Below are 6,256 nucleotides of genomic sequence, written 5' to 3'. Positions count from 1 at the left end.
TTTACAAACCTTCCTTTGCATTTCTAAATCCACATAGCTCAGAAATTCAGTTAAAAGAAATTTGTTCCCAAAACTCATTTGTCAAATCTCATCTGATAAGGGTAAGTGGTCAAAGGTGTCTCCGAGCTCTTATTGGTGACATGTGCTTCTGTAGTTTCAATACATATAAACATACATACATATATGTGTGGAAATATACACATATGTAAAACACTTTGTATATACGCTTGATGTTTTGTCTTTATGTTATATTGAAGTGTGAAAATGACAAAAATCACTTAAAAATAATCCTGTGGGTAAAAGTGAAATGAATAAATAGGAGCATTTTACATTGTGAATAATATCTAAAGTAGAGTCACTACAGAAATCTGAGACATGTTAGTGAAAAATAACTACAGCAGCATCACTATTTGTGACTTACAAGGGCAAACTGTTGAAAGTTAATAGAGATAGTGATGACCAACAACTCATGAAAATGTTGAAAAATATTGCATAAGGCAAAAAATAAATATGAAGGTATTGATCTTGCATTGACTAAATTGCCATGGTCCCTGTTGGACTGAACCAAGGAGGATAAACAGGGGAATAAAGACAAAAGACAGAAGAGTATATTTGGAAGAAGGGGTCAGGGGGCACCTTGCTCTTAGTGAACAAGGACCCTGAGGTTTGAGGTCCCTTCATATTTACTGAAAAGAGATAGCGAGAAGGGGGTGTGTCAGTCTGCTGCTTGATCCAGAGCAGGCTTGCAAGACTGCATTCCTCGAGCAATAGGCTCTAGATGTCCCAGCACATAACCTCAAGGAACCTGGCACCAGGGAGTGATTGCCCTCAGCAAACCTTCTGGCACCAGCACAGAAGCAAGTTTGCCCACTTCTGTATTCATGATAAACAGTTTGCTGTTTGACCATATAGCCTCTCGGGAATGCTGAGTTGGTCATGATTCTCCAGCCTCCAGCTCTCTACATTTCCCTCTTTCTGTTCATGTATTAATTGAAAGAATGTAAGGCCAGGTTGGGCAGCTCTCATTTTCCGATTGGTGGTCCATCCAGTTTTACAGACTATGAACAGAAGACAGAGACAAAACAACATTATTCCCAGAATTACATGTGAGATGTTAAGGTAGTGTTTTAGGTAGGTCCAAGGATTGAGGCTCTCCAGGCCTTGCTGGAATTCAGTCCAGGCTTATAAAGAAAGCTGAAATTCTTGAGTTTGCTTACTTAAGTCAAGAATTTTGTTTTGTAATTCACCAATATCAAAGGTGATGTCGGATGTGAAAGCTCCCTGCAAATGGACTTTCACAAGGTCCCATGGATACTCACTTTGGTTATATTCTAAGTTGGTTACACAAATATGAGTGTCATTAAAATGACAATGCAATTGCTACTGCAACTGTAAGCTTTGTACTTGTTCTCCTAACCATAAAACCGTGGATTTCAACATTACCACTTCAGTTTGTAACTCAATGTTAATTTTATTCTGAAGTAGCCACGCTTGATCAGCCATATGCTTCCAGTTCTCCATGTAATAAGCTGTTTGAATAGAACTGTGCAAAGCTACAGAGGACATCACAACAGAAGTTATTAGTGTGACCAAGGAAACAAGAGCAGAACTTATCATGCCTAAGGCTCTACAGGCATGATGAGTCAGCTGAGTTAGAAAAAGTTTCACATAATGCAAAGCAAGTGTGGCAGTCCAAGGCTTGGACAGACTAACAGGAGTCCATAGTCAAGGGACATGACCCAAAATTATCAAGGTAGAGATATTATGTGTTTGCAAAGTGCTATGATTAATGCAGTGATATAACTGGCAAGATTTACAGGTGAAAACACAAACCGTACATTGAGTAGTGATATTCCCTGCAAATGTAACATTAAAACTGTGTCGCTTACTATTGCTGTTATTGGATAGAATCCCAACCCAGATGCTGCCGTTCATAAATGGGAGTGCTGCCTTCCATAACATCTCTTGGATTGGTCCTTTCCTCCCTAGATAATGCCCCTGAGGAAGAGGCAGGCTAAAGGCTGCTCCATGCCAAGCAATCTGGGCAGCAGAATGGGATTGGATTCTGGTGTGGTACAAAGAAGAAGGATTATGAGCTTGCCACCAATGCCAGCGAAGTTTGTGCCATGATTTCTGATTATTAGCTTTTCCGTCTAGTTGACCTTTAGGTCCCCAATCCACAATATCTCCAGTTAACATAGATTTTTTTAGCCAGTGGGCCAAGACACTGGGTCCACAGAGGGGGATAGGAACTGTTGAAGGGAATCCATTCCATAAGGTCAGCACAATTAGGGTGACTGGCCCGGGAATGGTTAGTTAGCACAGCAGTTACATTAATAGAACCAAGACTTAACAAGTACATGATTTTTCCATAGTGACTCAACCATGTTTGAGCTTGAATTGCAAGATAGCTATGACTGAGCAACGTCTTTGCAGTGATACACAAAGGGGTCCTTCCAGTGGAGAGGTATAATTGATGACATTGTTCTGAGAGTCTAACTGTTCTATGTCAGGGGGAGTTAGGGGTCCTGGAGTCCACACTCCCTGATCATGATAGATCTCAGGGGGAGTGTCACTCCAGAGTATAGGCCGTACTGCTGGGGGATTGGGAATATATGCCTAATATATTTTTGCCTCTGCACAAGGAAAGCATACCACACAAGACATTATGGTTATCATAGCCAAGAACGTGGAATCAGGGGTTTTTGCCTGTCCCTGACGCTCCAGTAGTTTCTTAACTTCCTGCATGGTTTTCCTGAGTTGCCCCCAGTTTATGGGGGTTGATGTCATTGTGACTCTGATCAGCCTTCTCTCTGTCTTCGCACTCAGTCTCAGCTGGCTCATGGCTCATAATGGAGGAACTGGGCCCATTGTTGGCCGCTCTGGGCTCCTCCAGTCTCCTGTTCCACGGTCGCACGCACCTTTAAGGCACCCACACAGTTTGTCCATCTCCTGTAAAAGCACAAGCATACCCTCGTCCCCATGTCAGTAAATCCACCAGACTTTTCCATTTTCCTTTTTCTGGGGATTTCCATAACACTTTAGGAAAACCTCTCCTCTTTTTCTCTAACAGTGGCCAATGTCTTTCTGCTGTAGTCTTACCATCCATACCAGCAGTCAAAAAGTTTAAAGTAAAAAAGGCTAAATGTAACTTTGATTGCAGTGGTAACTTGTCTCCTACTCCTCCTTTTTGTCTTTCCAATATGCATTGCAATGTTTGATGTGCCCGCTCTATAGTGTTTTGTCCTCTAGGATTATAAGGAATTCCTGTTTTATGGGTTGTAGCCCAAAGCTGTAGGAAATTTTGAAAAGCATGACTAGTATAAGCAGGTCCATTGTCAGTTTTTAATTGTTTAGGTATCCCCATATGAGCAAAGGACGACAGACAATGTTGCCGCACATGACCAGCTGTCTCACCTGTTTGACATGTAGCACGCAGCATATGTGAATAAGTGTCTATAGGCACATGAAGCTTACCAAAGGCTGCTATGTGTGTAATATCCATTTGCCAAATTTCATTTGGAGCCAAGCCTTGTGGATTACATCCTTCTACAGGTGTGGCTCCAGAGACATGCTGGCAAGTAGGACAGGCTTCTATTATAGACCTACCTTGGCTGTGAGACAAGCGAAACATATGAGTAAGGGCAGAGGTGTTTTGATGTAGTAATACATGAGAGGGTTGAGCTTGCTGAAACACAGAACCAGTCAATGTATCTGCTCTATCGTTACCTAGAGATAGTGCTCCAGGTAGTCGTGTGTGAGAGCAAGTATGAGAAATACAAAAAGGAGCTGCACGAGAGTGAATAGTTTGTTGAAGTCTTAGGAATGAATTAAGTAGTTCTGGTTCTAGAGTACTTTTAATTATAGCAGTTTCTATATGACTGGCTACATGTACAACATAAGATGAATCACAGCCAATGTTGATAAGATCTGAAGCTGTGAGCTATAAAACGTGAATGACTGCAATCAACTCTGAGCATTGAGCTGAAACCCCAGAGGTCATTATTGTTTGAGTATGCTTGGGTCCATAAACAGCTGCACGACCTTGGGAAGAGCCATCAGTAAAATAGGTTTGTCCACATGCAATAGGCTCGTGATGAGTAATCGCAGGAAGAATGAAAGAATAGACTTTTTAAAATTTTGTCTGAGGGACAGTGAAAGCAAAGGTTTTTGTGGCTGTAGCCAGGAGGCACGTTGTTGCTGAAACATCTGTTCTACAAGCTGTAACTCAGTTTCTGCCTCTTTGATCAGTTGCCACGGGGAATTTAATGAAGAATCTCCCTGTAGGGTTTGATAAAGATGCGTAAGTTGATAAGTGGCAATACCTGGCATCCGGTGCAGCCAATTAATATCCCCTAACAACTGTTGAAAATCATTTAAAGTCTGTGACCTGTCTTTATGGAGAACTACTGTTTGAGGCCGTACGCTGCTTTCAGGAACAATATTGTCTAAGTAATGGTATGGTGAAGTTGTTTGTACTTTTTCTGGAGCTATTTTGAGATTCCATCTAGTTAAAGCCTGCTTTGTTTCTCAGAATAACTGATGTAAGATTTGATCTGTAGGAGCAGCCAAAAGAATGTCATCCATAAAATGAATGATGTAAGCAGTAGGAAACATATTTCAAGGCTCCTTTAATGTCTGTCCTACAAAATGCTGACATAGCGTAGGACTGTTAAGCATGCCTTGGGGTGAAACTCTCCATTGATAGCAAGAAACAGGTTCTCTTTGATTAATAGAAGGCACAGAGAAGGCATATCGAGACTTATCCTTCTCTTGTAATGGTATAGTGAAGAAACAATCCTTAAGATCTATTGCTGCAAGAGGCCAGTCTCTAGCAATGACCACTGGAGTTGGCACACCTTGCTGTAACGGACTCATTCGTTTAATTTTTGCATTAACAGCTCTCCAATCATGCAGCAGTTGCCATCTTCCAGACTTTTTTGGAATAACAAACACTGGTGAATTCCAGGGGTTAACTGAATTCTCTATAGTCCTGTGTCCAATTGTTCTTATACTAGTTGCTAAAGTTGTGTCAGCTTCTCCTGAGATAGGAGCCGTTGATCCACCCGTATGGGTTTGTCACTGGCCATTCTAATGATAAGGCAGAGGGTGGAGGAGAAATATCAATGACCCCCATCAGAAATCCTGACGTGCTGGCCCTTTTCTATCCAGTTTTTCCAGTTATTTATATCGGGTTAGGTTTTCCTCGTAGGAATTTCCCTAAACCTTTCCCACTCTGATATCCCATGTCCTTCAACATTTTAAATCCTGGGTTATCAAACTTTTCATTTGTAAGTCTCACATTCCATGTTGTAAATAAGTCTCGATCCCATACATTGATTGCTATATTTGCAACACAAGGCTGAAAAGAACATGACTATCCGGACCAAGACAAGGTAAAATCTCAGCACTCTGTTGAACACTTTTAGCTATTCCTAATCCCAGTAGGGATGTGGAGGTTAGTCTGAGAGACCATACTGGGGGCCAGTCCTTAGTGCATATTACTGACACATCGGCTTCTCTATCCATAAGCCCATAAAATTTCTTTCCTTTAATTTGTATTACATAGGTGGGTGTATTAGAGGCTATGGGCTGGGATAGATAGATTTCCCATGTAATTGTGCTCCCAAACCCTTTATCTCCTCATTTCTCCTTTCGTGGAGAAGGATGTAATTTGCAGGGAATAAGCAACATTTGAGCAATATATTCTCCCAGTTCAAAAACCCAAAGATCTTTTGACATTAAAACTACTTGAATTTCTGCTTCATAATCAGAGTCAGCTACTCCAGGGACTACAGTGATGCCTCGCAAATTAAGGGGGCTTTTGCCTAAAATTAGTCCCATGTATTCTGCTGGTAAAGGTCCCCAAATGCCAGTGGGAGCTTTGGCAGGTTTGTCTCCTCCAACGAATGTAGTTTTTTCTCTGGCAGGGAGATCGAATCCTGCGCTTCCTGGTGTTCCTGGAGTGAGGAACACCAGGAATCAATGTTTCTCCTGAGACCCATCCCTGAAGTGGGACTGTGGTCTGAACTGGAAATGCCCTCATTGTTTGAGGGGCCTGGGTCCAGGCCCCCTTCTAGTTTCCTGACAGGGGGGTGCTGTTTTGATGAAATTTTGAGCGGCACTGATTAGCCCAGTGATTTCCTTGGTTACAGCGGGGACAAAGTCCTGGTGTTTTTTTCCGCTGGGTGAGGCACTGCATTGTAAGGTCCTTTCTGTCCTGAGATCTGGCGGCATTCCTTTTTAAAATACCCAG

Source organism: Macaca fascicularis, chromosome 4 (genome assembly GCF_037993035.2).
Source record: "Macaca fascicularis isolate 582-1 chromosome 4, T2T-MFA8v1.1".
In the NCBI taxonomy this organism is placed as follows: Eukaryota; Metazoa; Chordata; class Mammalia; order Primates; family Cercopithecidae; genus Macaca; species Macaca fascicularis.
This window is presented reverse-complemented; position numbering follows the sequence as displayed.